At 34.7% G+C, this 16,284-nt stretch overlaps 1 protein-coding gene across 1 annotated transcript in view; it reads left to right on the plus strand.

Annotated features, from left to right (window-relative positions):
• Nucleotides 1–7,274, plus strand: part of LOC134651311 (toll-like receptor 6) — a 125,377-nt gene extending 118,103 nt beyond the window's left edge. Inside the window, exon 2 of the mRNA XM_063506369.1 lies at nt 7,105–7,274. The gene's annotated coding sequence lies outside the window, so the exon portion shown is untranslated. The remainder of the gene's footprint in view (nt 1–7,104) is intronic.
• The last annotated feature ends 9,010 nt before the right edge of the window (nt 7,275–16,284 follow it).

Raw genomic sequence — 16,284 nt, forward strand, 5'->3', positions numbered from 1 at the left:
CTGGCACCAGCAGCTTTAATAATGAGCTAGCCGATACCACATACGGTTCGTTTCCTTATTGACATTGACGAAACAAGTTTCATACTGTCAATATTGGGCTTGCCATACAAATGAATACGTCGCTGCACAATGGCTCTTCCATTTTGACCGTTGCCTGTATTTGTATAGACAATTCACGCGAGGCCCGGGATACCACCAAAGTTATGTGCACAGGTAGTGCGTAACAACTCTTTTATGGCCGTGTAAAGAAATAATATTGTTGTTAATCACTTGTGGTTGCGTGTTTAAAAAATTAATTCTTAACGGTAAGAGATCTTGTTTTTTCAGGTTTATTTATTTTTTAATTTTCTTTATTACTTTATTTATTGTTTTTAGATGAAAAAACGGTGATTTAAATTTCAAAATAGGTCAAATAACTATTAGAAATTATTGGTTCCCATTACATTAGGTACCATAAATTTTCAGTTAAGTATCTATGTATTATTAATATCGAATACCTATTCGTATAATGAGGTTTTAACTATAGAGTAATGAGTTATCGAGCTAAACATAAGAACTCGAAACCATAAGACATAACTGCTTGTTAGACTGAAGTACTAAATAAAAAGTTAATTAATTCCAAATTATGAATCTAGTCTGAATATTTGTTAGCAGTCCATCATCTGCTAACAAATATTTAGACTAGACTCATAATTTTCAAAACAAAATTAGCTTCTCCTTTTGACTTTATAAATTGACTGACTGACTTCACTAAAATTCAAGTAAATAATTTAATTCAATAGTGAAATAAGTTATTCAAGTCACTCAGTTGATAATTACTTAGGATTTTGTTTAAAATTAAATACCTTTTTTAATACTATAATTAGTGAGCTTTAGAACGAATTATAGCTTCAGACTTTCAACACGCCTAGACACTGTAGGCAGTCATCTTAAACAGCTAAAAAATAATTGTAAACAATTCAACGAATAAATAAATAAATAAACATTTTTTCTTTGAATCATGCACCCTTATTTAAGTGCTACCTACAGTACTGTTGATTCAGTGAATTGTATGTCCTTTTTAGGTTTCCGTAGCCAAATGGCAAAAAACGGATCCCTTATGGATTCGTCATGTCTGTCTGTCTGTCTGTCCGTCTGTCCGTCCGTATGTCACAGCCACTTTTTTCCGAAACTATAATAACTATACTGTTGAAACTTGGTAAGTAGATGTATTATGTGAACCGCATTAAGATTTTCACACAAAAATAGAAAATAAACAATAAATTTTAGGGGTTCCCCATACTTAGAACTGAAACTCAAAAAATATTTTTTCATCAAACCCATACGTGTGGGGTATCTATAGATAGGTCTTCATAAATGATATTGAGGTTTCTAATATCTTTTTTTCTTTCTAAACTGAATAGTTTGCGCGAGAGACACTTCCAAAGTGGTAAAATGTGTGCCCCCCCCCTGTAACTTCTAAAATAGGAGAATGATAAAACTAAAAAAAATATATGATGTACATAACCATGCAAACTTCCACCGAAAATTGGTTATAATTGAACGAGATCTAGTAAGTAGTTTTTTTTAAATACGTCATAAATCCCCTAAATACGGAACCCTTCATGGGCGAGTCCGACTCGCACTTGGCCGCTTTTGTCCTTAATGTCCTTATTATGTTTTATGGTTAGCTAATTTATGAATCTAAGACCCCCAAAACAGAATCATTTACAAATATATTTATGCGATTTAAAATATGGTTCATTTCAATGAAAAATCTTACGAAGAACTTAAACATATTACCTACAGTTGATTAGCCAATGTAAATGGCTCTAGATAAAGCCCCTGGTTTATGGATCATAATAAACTTGTCGCAATTTACTACTGATCAAATATGAGTGATCCGTTTTGATATATTTTAAATGCGATTAAGCTATTTAAAGCTTTTTATTTCGTTTTTTAACTGCCTCCGATAATGTTTTTTTAATTGCAATTAGTACATACTAAGTTGAAAAACACATACCAAACACTAGTCTAAATCGTGTGCTGGTGCTTTTATATTAATTTTTTGAGAGCGGAATCCTAAAAAAAATTATACGTCATTCAAACGTGTACGTGACAAACTCATAGCCGAGTTTCTTAGCGCATCAATATCAAGTTTTTTGGTTCAATATGAGCTCAAAATCGAATTTTCGTGAATATGCACTTTAGATTAATAACCATTTATTTTATACACTTTTTCAATGCAATATAGTTGAGAAATGAATACTTTCATGTTTTTTTTTGGTTAACACAAACTTAGGAAGTATAACAACTAGGTACTCAAACATTACCTAGACCTTGCTTTCAAAATAATACTAGAACAAAAATAGAGCTATGAGTCTTATCCAGCGGTTACAAAATGTTCTGTCAACACAGATTTTATCTAGATACATCCCATTTCCCCGTGACCGCGCAAAAAGCACAACTTACACTCTTAAGGCGTATTGTGGCCGTGAAATGTTTAAAATAGAGGGCCTACGTATTTTTTAAGCAAATGAAGAGAAAAACATAAATTTGTGAGTACCTAGTACGTAAACTTGTTTGTAAAAATATTCAAATGAGGCAGTTTTAACGCAAAAATCGATAGTAATAAGGTAACACGCTAATGAATGATAAATTGATAACTGGCTGTCCTCTCTAATGGTAAAGACATAATGTTAAAGATGACATTGTACTGTGATGGCTCCTCTACACGATGGGCCAACGCCGGCCACTCCAAGGGACGCAGCCATGCGGTAGAATGAGATAGCAACATCACTTGCTCCCTCTAACGCATAAATGCGTCCCTTGGAGTGGCCGGCGTTGGCCCATCGTGTAGAGGAGCCGTGACAGTGACGAGCACCCGAACGTCTACCAAACCTATATGTAGTTAATTTTTCAAGTACGATTGTTGTATCTATCGTGAATTTTATTATTTGTAATTTAATTGATTTCATATCAATTAAAATACCGCAAAAAAACTAAAAAAATACGCAAAAAAGTTTCTCAGGTTATAATTATTTTACGTATTATAGTCTGTAGGATATGTGATATATCTATGGGCCTTTGTTGCCTGATAGTAAATTATTTTAGATTTTTTTATGTCAATTTTCGCATTTGCTGGTGATAGACTAAATGTATGGTCAATGTCACGGAGGTACGGGTACGTCTTAAAAAGGTTCTCACAGTGCGACTGCGAGCATAATAATATTATTCCTTACTCTTCGCCAGAGCTCCAAGCGAGGCTATTACTCATTTTTCCCAACTCGAGGGCTCTTTTTTATTGCCAGACGTGAAAAATACCAGAAATTTCATCCGGTCCGTTCAAAGTGGCTGGATTAATTCAGCTGGCACTTATTTCAAATTGGATTTCGTTCGCAGTGACTGTGATGTCTGTAAGGTCTTTATTCCCTTTTAACAGTCTTGGACTCGCTTTCCATTTGTTTCCCTTATATTAGCTTTAGAAGCGCTGAACGAGAAGTATTGTTCATTTTTGAGGAAAACGTAATTTTATAAACAAGTACCAGTACCTGAATACAATCAATACATCCTTTTCCAATGATTGAGCATGAAAATAAAATGTAGAACGATTGTTATTTTAAACTGATCTTTAATACTGGGGTCTTTTACGGAGGTAGGTGTTCAATAAATAATTTAATGTTAATATATTGTAAATTAAATTATTCAAGATTTAATTCAGTTAATTATAACAGTACTAAAACGAATATCAACCAATTTATCCAAAACCATACAATAGATTAAAAATTATACTTAACATAAAATACCATTATATTTCGTTGCTTTAATTGAGAAATAGTTATTGGAAAGTAAACATTAAAGTCATCAGAATGAAAATGAATTTGATTTCCATTCCTCTATTGTGAATGGGGCTGGTAAATTAGAATTACTGAGCACGCTTCGAAATCGTATTGAAACATTTATATCTAAAATTGTAACTAAGCCATGTTGTTTTAGTTCTAGATTAGTAAACATGATTTGAATACTGTGTTTAATAGTTTATTAATTGATTATATATTTGTACCGATAACAGATACGCCACTCTTGAAAAATCACGTTTCTGAATTATTATTAATACACGGACGTCTGATAACCTGGTGACATTGTTTTAGCGTGCGTATGCTGTGATCTTCACTACATAGTATAAAAGAAAGTCGCTTCCCGCTGTCTGTCTGTCTGTCTGTCTGTGCTTAGATCTTTAAAACTACGCTACGGATTTTGATGTGGTTTTTTTAAATCGGTGGTTCAAGAGGAAGGTTTATATATAATTTGTTAACCCGTGCGAAGCCGGGGCGGGTCGCTAGTTAGTATATATTATGTACCTCATCTAATTAGTTTTGTTTACAATTTTCTCATTCAACGGCTGGGGCTCACAATTTACTATAAAAGCAAAAATCTGCTATTGAATACATTTGCATGTTAAATAAAAAAAACTTAAAAACAGTACTTGAACAGAACAGTGATGACAAGTACTTTTCTACTGGAATGTAGAATTTTTTACATTTCATTTGTTTATCACCCTTATACAACGAACCAATCGGAATTTAAATATAAAATTTTTGCCATTTGAGCGCTACACATTTTTATTTGGTTAGTAAACTGTATTAAAATCCCAACTAGTTTAGTAAACATTTCTAACTATCGTATAAATGTTATGAATAGCAGTTTAAATGATACATACGAGCCATTTGCTAACCGCTTTTGGATCATAGTTTACGTAAAAGTATCAATAAATCTTTACCGTGGACATTTTATAAAATCCCACCCCAGTATTCAGTCGAGACCTCTTACGAGTCCCTATAAAGTGTGTCAAGAGCGGTGACCTATGCTCTCTACCGCCTCTTTAAAACAACAAGCAAGACAAAGGTAAATACTGCATGCTGTTTGTTCAAGTGATCGTAGGTGGCACTCGCCTGCGCGAACACGTAAGCCTATATAACTACTTTTGTAAAGATGAGTTGAATAAAAATGTACTACTGCATTGGGGAAAAGTGGAAGCTGTATGTGTACACAGCTTGTAGTTTTGTACGTGGTTCTGTACGTTTCGAATATAACTTTTCGAACGTGATAATGTTTATTTATTTATGCGTTTGTTTATTATTATTGAGATTTAGCAAGCAGCTAATAAAAGTATAGATTTGGAAACATTGTAGCTATTTAAAAAAAAGACAAAAATTAAGCCTGAAATTCTGTATCAACATTTATAGGGTACAATCGTGACTTTGTGTTTTTTTTTTGTTTTAACATGTTTAAAAAAATATTGTTTCATTAGAAAAGTGAAAACTGTGCTTGGGGAGAGAAACCAGTCTACAAGTGTGACAAAATCACGCTTAATCAATCAAGTGTTGCAAATTTGGTCACAATTTCACTTTTCCGCGCCGCTTCGAAAATCATCAAAACAACACACCGTTTCAAAACAACTTTTAAAAGTTTCGTTTACCAACATTATTAGATGATAGTCTCTTAAATCGAACGTAGGAAGCAGTAGCAAAACTATGACACCGGGACCAAAGGATAATAAACTTTATGTGAATGCTATAAGGACTTTAACGCCTGCCAAATATTATTGGTTTTGTAAAAGATGTGACATCATTTCCACCGCACGCGCAAGTGCGTTTCCCGCCCTGTCAAGAACTGTCTTGTTAGTTGTATTAGGTATTACTATGATAATATTATGTCGACATTGTGGCTTAACCATGCCTTTGTTTCGTCTAAAGAACATGGTCCAATTGTTAATGCTGGTCATGTAAATCCTGCGCTAGATTACCATTAAGGCGCGAAGTCCAACGCATGGTTGCAGTAAACCTCCTTTATTAAGCTACTAAACCTCATTAGCGAATTCTGTAATGTTGTGTCCTGTAATTAATATCTTCAAGTTAACACGGGCATGGACAACCTTAACATAGTTTTACAGGATGAATGCTAAGTATTTTAATGCATACCGTACATGTACATCTCCTTTTACTATTTTATTAATTAGAAACTAGATTTTACTACAGGAATATAGGGTTTAGGTGATAATGGTTTATTTTTATATAGCCTATTTCGTGTCCCACTGCTGGGCAAAGGCCTAATTAAGGATAATGGTAGTTGATAAAAATATACATATTTTTGAGAATATAACAAATGTGTTGACAATGTTATTGCCATAAGTAATAACAAATTTTTCACATGAAAAGTTTGGGACAGTCTTTGTTTTCTATTATGAAATATACATCTTATTTCGTATTTCCATAGTTGTAATAATTAAGCACCATTAATTACTCCGCTATTTTATAGAGGACATATTTCCCGCATTTAATGGACTGTTTTCCTTACATCTCGCACTATTACACGTTGAAAGCCGAGCCGAGCTGTAAACGTTAATTGGACATGAAACAAAGTTCAACACGGCTCATTAAATTTTCAAACGTCTGAGTTAGTATTTTGAAACTATATATCTATACCTATTGATAATTATCATCTGCCTGCGAATTCTTCCGCATACAAGAATGCTTTTTTTATTAGAGTTCCGTAACCAAATGGCAAAAATGGAACCCTAATTTAATTATTTATGGGAGAAATATATTAAAAAAAAATTAACGAATAGCCTATAAACGAAATTTAAATTCTCCCACTTTAAAATCTAATTTCTGATCCAATTTCATTTAACACTGAAATTAGCCATACCGATACGAAAAATAAAAGTTGTATCAATTTTTCCCGAATATAAGAATAAGGAGCCTTACTTCTGATTGTGAATTTAGTTTTAGTTTAGTTTATGTCTCTATTAAAATTTTAAGCATTAAATACAACACCATTTTTAAATTTCGGGAACAACAAAGACAGCTTAGTCTCTCTCCCTGTCTAAAGAGACCCCTGTCTCTTCCTGTCTATCCCCTGGCTCCCTAGCCAGGTAAAGACCTGGCCCCGTAGTCAACATGATGAAATACAACTGTCACTGTCACACTAATATGGAAGAGTGATAGAGAGTCAAAGCGATTCGATGGCGAAGCGATAGCGATCGTCACCTTGGCTAGACCGCCTGTTCCATGTATTATGAATTTATGAATATCACATATAAAGATTGTTTTTCTTTCATTCCAGTGCATCCTCGGAGCGCACTGCGTACTCCTGGCTGCCGGACAACAGGCTGGAGTTCAGCTCGCCGTACAGCAGGCGCCGGTCGTCCACCTCCACGGTCTACGAGAGCGACTGATGGCACGACAACTTCGATACGCTCGAAGAGGCCCTGCTATGATAACGGACACTAATCACAGTGAATAGATTAATAGATTTGACTTAATGGAAAGTGATTTGGTACTGTGTAAACTACAAAACTGGCATGCTCGAAGAGGCTCTGCTTTGACAACGGACGCTTGTAACACTGACTACTGTAAGTTGCTATTTTTTTTACCATGTCCTTTAACAGAAAAACGTTATAGCAACAAAACTAGTATGCTCTATGAGGATCTGCTTTTATAACGGATACTTGTGTCACACACATACGTTGTAAATACAAATTATCTAGATGAGATATGAATATTGTTTGATCTGTTTATAGTGACGTAAATATATTAAAAGTGCGTATAGACGAGTGCGATATCCGTACCGTTGGCAAAAATATGCACAATGGTTTTGTGAACCTGCGGAAAATGCCCTAAAAACTAACTGACATATTTTTCTTTTCTATTTAGACAGAAGGTAAAATCAGTGCCATTAGTAGCTCCGATAAACCTGGTAGCAAAAAGTCGTAGTACTTAATTCGATTTGCAACTTCCACTGAAAAAGTAAGATGAAACGTCCATTTTTTTATTAAGATTTACGAAGTGAAGTCTAAATGTTTTTTTTTTAATATTAGCTCAGAGTCGACATAGGAGCATCGAATGGTCGATAAAATCAAATGCCTTTTTAAAATGTTTCAAGGAGTTGTATGTTGTACAACGATAACGAAAAGAGATCATTAAGTTTGCGTCTCATCGATTCAGCACAGGAAAACTAATAAACACTATGTAGGTACACTAATAGGTATTGTACTTTCTGTAATAATAGCTATCTGTTGTTGATGGTTCCATGTAGAACACGAACGCGCTAAGGTCTGTTCGCATCTTTCTAAGTAAAGAACACGCTCATAAATTCTCTAATATTTCTCGCATTTACTTGGAACCAAGAAGAAGCGTGAAACTTCCTCATCGTTGCCTAAAATGAATATTTATGACGGGCAACGAGTAATGCGCCATTTATGGACGAAGTTAGAATGTATTCAGTTTACTTATCGAACGCAACGGATTCGGGACTTTGGTGTTTGGGTATACGGGAGTACCTTCAGGTATATTTATGTATATATGAACGAATTAACGGAGGCATGGCTCGGGTTTCCAAACAATAAAACCTACAACTACTTAGCCCGATTATTTCTTATAGTTTGACATGTCGGTGCCATTTTAGTACCTAAGGTTCTAGGAGATAAAGATTCTACAACACCAAAAACATCTAAATCAACAAATGTAATAATTAATATTGTCTTCGGTTACCGCGATAGTTTCTCATTAAATAAAAGTGTGAAAACGGATTATATCGCGTATAATGATTACACATCAAACTGTAAAAAACAAAAGATATGTACTTATGTAAATACCTATTATTTTGACATGCATGCTCTCAAAATTTGTATGCCGTAAGGCGCCACATAGTGAAACTGACTGAACTGTAACACCCTATTACCTATGTTGGACAAATAAATAATTTTGTATTTTGTACTTATTTTATTCTGAATAAATGTAATCTACTGTATTACTTTTGCTACAACTGATCTACTAATAGCGTTCTTAATAAGTATCCTTATTTTTATGTGTCGTAATTTTGTAGTACCTACCTATTATAGTTATATACTTACTCCTAACTTTTATCTTAACATGATGACTTTTGTAATATCCTAAGGTATTGAGTATAAGACGAATAATTGTAAATTGTTATGTAAGAGATGACACCAGCAATTGTTATGTTTATAGTATAACACATCGATTAAATTAGTTCATAAGATTCGCTGTGATTTTTGGTTAAGCTTCCAATTTAAGTATACTTTCCATTTCTTAGCTGTAAATTGTATCTTACTACTTCTCGGTTTAGATGTAAGAAATATTTTTTTAATGTACCTAGATAGTCCCAGGTTTCAAGACACACGATTTGATAGTGTTATTAATATAGTATGTCAAGCCATTTTCGTCAGTAGAAAAAAGCGGCAAATTAAAAAAAAATGAAAATTAGAATTTTCGCCTTTTTTTAAGGACAAAGTCGTTTGACTGGCTATAATTAAGTTATATACTGTACAAAATATTTCTAGTCATTATGGGTGTAAATATTCTAAAAGTTATACTTTAAAGAGAATAAGTACCTACGTGTATAAAAAAACCTTAAATTTGTGTTAAATATTTTTCCATATAAATTTAACTGTTGCCGACTGTACATAGTTTTGATAAGAGGAAGAAAGTTTGAGATGAACATTAACGATCTAGGAATGAAAATTGTAAAGAAGAAAATTAAAGCAACAGTAGGTAGATTCGTTAGTGCAAGATTTACCTCATTAATCTCGGAGTAGGTATTTAATCAATTAAATATTGGATACTTTACAGTACTTTCGTAGGTATATTGTTGCCTGTATGTGTTGTTTCTTTTCATGCAGACAGTTTTATTAATAATCAGATTGTATTTGTTTAAAAATGTTCTTTTATATTACATAAAATAATAAGAGTACAGTTTTTAAAAATAGCAACGCCCAACGGGAATAAATACAATAAGATTTTATTTTCTTAAGTAATTTATTCAAACAATTTAAAGCGACAAATATGAATGTATTGTCTACGAAGTTAACTTCAAAAAAGAACTTGCACCATTTATAGCTAAAACAGTTTCCTGTTATCTTAATTATTATTTTAAATCAACATTTTTTTTCATCACACTATATTTTTAGCGATAAGACCGCCTTTTGTTTACTTTCTCTTGAGTTGTTGTATTCATTCAATAGTTTTCTGTATTGCAATAAAGCGTATTTGTATTGTATAGTATTGTATGTTTCACGCATTAACACAAGGTCCTATTGTTTGATTGTTAATAATGATATACCTACCTATAATCACAAAATGTTTTTTTAAATAACAGTTAATAAATGTTTCAAACTTGAAAAATAAGGAACTGAAAGCTGGAAGCTGTACATATTTGTTACCATAATTTACTACTTATGTATACCAATCTCTTAAAATTGTTAAGTTACACCTAAAATGTTTTGGTAACAAGATTCTGTATTCATCAATTTAAATGTGTGTTTAATTACCCCTCAAAATATATACCTATGTATGTCTATTTCGAATGTATTTATTAAAAAAAAAACAATAATATATGAAAAACCTGTATGGAAAATAAATATAAGAGCTACAATACAACATAAGCAAACCATGTTAGCTCCTAACTTTAAAAAAAGCAGTCCTTGGGGAGAACCCTTGTGCGGCCGAACCGTAATATTATTTAAAATCAAGTTCACAGGTCGGCAAATTACTACCTACACGAAAATAAAATTACATTTCCCAAGAATCTTATACATATACACGTGGCTCATTTATTAAAAGCAGCCGTTTGTCGTAACATACATTTGAACTTTGAAATTATTTAATTACGATATTAACTTGAACTAAGATATAGCAAGTACCTTTATATTATGTAACAATGTTTGCAATAAAAGTAAAGTAGGTACTGTCGACAGTGTCGACATGTCTGATGGTGACTGTACTACATAACGAAATTGGACTATTAGGTATCCATTAAATATTTAGTTATTGCAGACATAGATTATTCTGTATTAATCTGGATACTAGGTACTTACCATAACAGCTGAAACAAAGTAGTTGAGTAAAAGGCAAGACAGGTGCTTGCTGGTTACCAAAAGACCCTGCAAGCTAAAAAATATTCCCAAACTAATCAAGTGCCAACACAAGGCGAGATTAAACGATAATTAGCGTGACTTGCTTCGTCAATTTCCTGTGAGAGTTGTATTAAAGTTTCCTGTGCCCTAGATGCTCGCTTGACAAGCTTCCAGCTAACACAATTACGAGTAGGCGTAAGAGATTATAGGCAATTAGGCACACTTACAGATATATTTTTAGCTGACAATTTCAAGACGGAGGGTAAGTAGATTGTGATACGTTGTTTATAATTATGTATATTTTTTAGAAGCATAACTTGGACTCCTTTTTGACAGAGTAGCCAGATGTAGCTCAAAACTGGGACGGATGGAAGAAGAGGGGGGAGGCCTTTTCCCAGCAGTGGGACAAAATAGGCTCACAATAATAATTTAAAGGCATCTGCATAGGCGGTTTACTGTTTAATGGATGAAATTAATTATTAGTTAGTTAGATCACCTAATTAGTTAATTCACTTAATAATTACTTAATTATACACTTTATAACATATTTATGTAACAAGTCGTGGCGTGTGGGGCACGAAATGTACTGACTTTTTATCAAGTCAATGGCGGCGAAAAATTTAAGGAGATATATTGTATTCTGAAACAAGGTCGCAGTATTCATTGGCTGAATATGTCATGATTTAGTTAGCTCCAGTTATCTAATAGGGACACGCGCTATACATACTTGTGCCCTTAACAAGATTATACCCACGTCAGAAGTACAAAGAGATGTTAAAAGGTTGTTTATTAAGGAGGAAATCTTAGCTCGTAAGAAAATAGCCCAGCGGGCTTAGCACGGGCGTATCATATTGCACGTGGTATGATACGTTGTCTTCTAACGTTATTGGTAAATTTGTCATATCGCTGAGCATGGCCCCGAGCTACGATAAGCCTACCACGTCGATATTGAATAAAGTTATCGACTATCATACGATAGTGACCACGACTGTCTATGCGTAGAGCTTATGAAAAATCTATTCAATGGCTGCCCTTATTCATATGTCGGACGTGTGTCGGACATAGTTTGAACATGAATAGTCAATTTTATTACTACACTTCCAAATTGAAAAGTGTTTAAATGAGTGACAGCTTTATACAAATTGACCTACATTATAACATGCACGGATAATCGTGTTTGACAATTGAGTCAATTGACAATAATTTGACATTGACAAGCATCGCGTACGCGCGTGATCAGTGAAAATATCAGAATACAAACCAAGTTGAAGAAAAATACTGATTTGCTGTGAAATCTAAAGAAAATGCCACGCATAATGTAAGTTTCTCTAAAAACCAATAATTTATTTACAGAAAAAGTTATAATTCGTTTGATCATAACTGATTTTGTCATGAATATGTTTTTCAGTCGATTCTTTGACGCAGAAGAAAATGCTAGCAAAATATATAACTCAGCATCCCCTGTTCGCCTACAGGGAGTACAGGGAGGACCATGAGCCTCTCGGAAGCCAGAGATAAGTGCAGTGCTGCATACAAGTTCTATGAGAGCACGATCCGTACAGATCAGTGGCATCAGTGGCAGCAGGCATGGAAGTCGGTAAGTACTATGCTAATAATTAATACAGATCAACCTCATCTCAAACTAAGCAAAGTTTGTAGTATGGATACAAGAAACATCCATAACTTAGCATTACTTAAAACATTCAGTGCCAGCGCGAGCTACGCGCTACGAGTGTAGCCGATAACACGGGAAAAACCGTATGTAGCAAAAAGCGCCTACGAACAGTGAACTCCCCTAGTGAGTCGCTGGCAGTTAATGTGTTAATGTTTGTTGTTTATCTTGTTGATATTAGCCCAAATCCAGTTTCTAACTACCGTTGCAGGTAGGGTCATCAAGTCATCACTGAATACAATTTAGCTGTTAAATGTGTCAATTATCTATAAATTCTATTTTTATTGTCAGACTTGTCGTTAATTGAGCTGCAAAGTTAGAAAAATCAATGTGGCAGCAACCCAGGCTCCGCTAGCAGTGAGCGGTAACTCAACCAATTACCGGGAGAACTGGCTTGTCTAAAATGGATCCAGAAGAATCAAGGATTGGAGATGTAAGTACACCTTTCTTAAACTAAAACCATGAAGAGTTTATTGTGCCATTTAAAACTATTGACACTGATCTTCTACTATGACTATGTTCTACTAAGTGACAAAAGTTTGTTAAAAACTGTTCTATGACTACTATAATTGCATGAAGTTGTCATGGCAACAATGGATGTTGTAAAAGTTGATCCAACTGTAGATTAATTACCTAACTAGAAAGTTCTAGTTTGTTATACTTGTTTTTGGTAAACTAGAGTTAACAACATTGAAAGATACACTACTAAACTACCAATTGACATTTTTTTCACACTGCAGAAAAAGGTCATAATTATTGTAACAACAATTAAAAACTTTGGAACCCGTAGACCTCACTTTCAAAATTGTTTTTTTACCCTGTCTGAATATTGTAGAAGCTGGTTTTGTATGTAAGAATTCAAGTGTATTGACAAAAGAAAAACACCACCACACTTTGTGCCATGAATCTAAGACATAAGGATAAAATATTATTAATATTTAATTTTTACGTACAGTCTAACTGCACAGGTAAAAAGGCATTCGACTGCAGTTTCCAAACCGGCTTTACCTGTGCAGTTGAACTGTACAGTGTACATGCTAAACTGCGCAGGCATAGCCTAGTGTGTATTGCCAGCAGTTTAATTGAAAGATTTAAGTAGGTACTCTTATTTTAAATGTTTTCATTTGCAATACCCTAAGTGGTTTGATTGTATACGTGACAATGGGAAGAATTATGATTTTAGCAGCCTATGTATGTATGTGTGTGGGTATGTTTGTGTCGTGTATTACCCTAGCATAAAAGCTTAACTACTGAGACAAATATTGTTGAATAAGATGTTCATTGGTATGTTTTTATGCCGCAGGTGGCATAGACTACACTTTAATACATAATAGGTACTCTTTAATAAAATAATAATAACAAAAATGCTTTAAATAACGGATTAATAGTTACTGGAACAAAATTTAATTTATTTTCAGTCGAAACGAAATCGGACCAATGAAACTATAAAATCCCCCTGACTTAAAAACGACAGCTTTCTAAAAATGACATTAATTTCTTATAATTTGCAAATGAACCTCTGTACTAGCCTGCGCCACTATAGAATCATGACCTCATCTAATCTATTTGTTTCTGTTTCAGTCATAACATATTGGAGGACACTCAAGTTATCGAGGACACGATAGAAATTAACTAAAATCTGCAGCCTCAATTATTTAATGACTTATTTAGAAAAGGGATAGTCATAATATTTAGCTATAGAACGAGAGAGTGCGCCAAAAAAAAGTTCTGACTTTCTGCCTGGAACACACTTCTCAGCAGGCACGTCCATGCATTTCGAAGTCAATAGTAAAAGTGTTTATTTGTTAAGCATATGTAGGTGAAACTATTACAGTGGTATTTAAAAGGTTTTTTCTAACAAACCTTTAAGTTGCAATGTATGTATCAAGTACATATTACAAGATAAATTAGACCCCACGTCTCTATTCGATTGAGCTAAAACTTAATATACATTATTTAAGTTGGGTGATAACTGATAACGCAATATTATGGTACCACCGAATATCTGATGATGGACGCAGGATGTGGGCAAAGAAACTCTTTGATATATATAAAGCAACCTAATTTGTGTTTGGGTTTCTTAGAAATTGTTTTTATGAGTAGGTATTAATTGCCTGTTAAGGCCCCAGTACACAATGCGCCATTCTGGGGGACGCATTTATGCGTTAGAGGGAGCAAGTGATATTGCTATCTCATTCTACCGCATGGCTGCGTCCCTTGGTTTGGCCGGCGATGGCCCATTGTGTACAGGGGCCTTTATAGTCGGCAATAAAAACTTTTATCAAAAATATCATTTTTATTTGACAAGATATGTACTTACCACCTTATTCATAAAACTTTACGGACCTGATTTAGTTAAATAATTTTTTATCCCTTTCTTTCAAATACATAAGGGAGCCGGTCTACCTAGCTTTATTTGACGTTCATAAGCGCATTGTAATTATGCCTACTTGAATAAACTATCTTTTATCTTATCTTTATCTAAGTCAAAATGACAGATAAAGACAAACGATTCATAGCTAATTCAGGGCAGTAACACTTTTATGAATAATGCCACTAGGCTAAGCGTATTATGAGACGCAGGCGACGCAGTTCATGCAGCGCAGCACAGAGCAGATTTTGTAAAGTATGGAACGTCCTTACTCTGGAGTGTGCGTACCTAAAGGACGTTCTATACTTTACAAAAATCGCTCTGTGCTGCGCTGCGTGACCTACGTCGCCTGCGTCTCAGCATACGCTTAAGTTTCCGTCACACAGGCGCGTTTCCCGGGCGGGGCGTGAGCGTTTTATATGTAAAAGCGGCGCGCCCCGCTAACGCCCCGCCCGGAAAACGCGCCTGTGTGACGAAGCCTTTAGCCTTACGGCTTGGCCATGACATTGCTCGACTGGCTTCGGCTAAGGCGACAACCATAGGTTGTAGCGAGACACAGCGATCGGACCTTTCGTTCCCATCTAGCCTTCCCTGCCTTAGCCGGAGCCAGTCGCGCAATGTGGCCAACGCGTTAGTATTTTTATAGTTTACCCCGCGACATCATTAGTAGTTTGTTTCAGTTCTTATAAATTGAAATATATGTCATACACTAAAGATAAAGTGATCAAGTCCACCGGTGGCCAAGGCTGGAAACGAGGCAGGGTACGCGGCTAACGTCCCAAATTCTCTTATGTAAGTACATATATATGTTTTGACGACCGGTCTGGTCTAATGGGTAGTCACCCTGTCTGTGAAGCCGCGGTCCTGGTTCGAATCCCGGTAAGGGCATTAATTTGTGTGATGAGCACAGATATTTGTTCCCGAGTCATGGATGTTTTCTATGTATTTAAGTATTTGTATATTATATATATTAGTCTAAGAGCTTAATATATATAATCCACTCGTACTTTTCGCAATCGTACTTTTTGTACTCTGTCACAGAATAAATAATAGTACTACTCTGTTCGATTACGCCTAGGTATGTGTTAAGAAAAAGTAGAAGACATATACAACTATGCGTGAAGCAATTGTGAGTCAGGTGGAATTTGCTCATGGTCTTCCTGCAGGCGCTCAAGTGGTTTGTGTACTTTCATCACCTGACACTACTATTCCCAAATAAAACGCCTGGCATTGTTATATTTGAATTAAATATATAATTAGCTATGATATCATTTTACAACCCCTTTGTTGCCCATCCACTCACACACCCACCGCTGAACTGCTGCCATG

The sequence above is a fragment of the Cydia amplana genome, chromosome 10, assembly GCF_948474715.1.
Source record: "Cydia amplana chromosome 10, ilCydAmpl1.1, whole genome shotgun sequence".
Lineage (NCBI taxonomy): Eukaryota > Metazoa > Arthropoda > Insecta > Lepidoptera > Tortricidae > Cydia > Cydia amplana.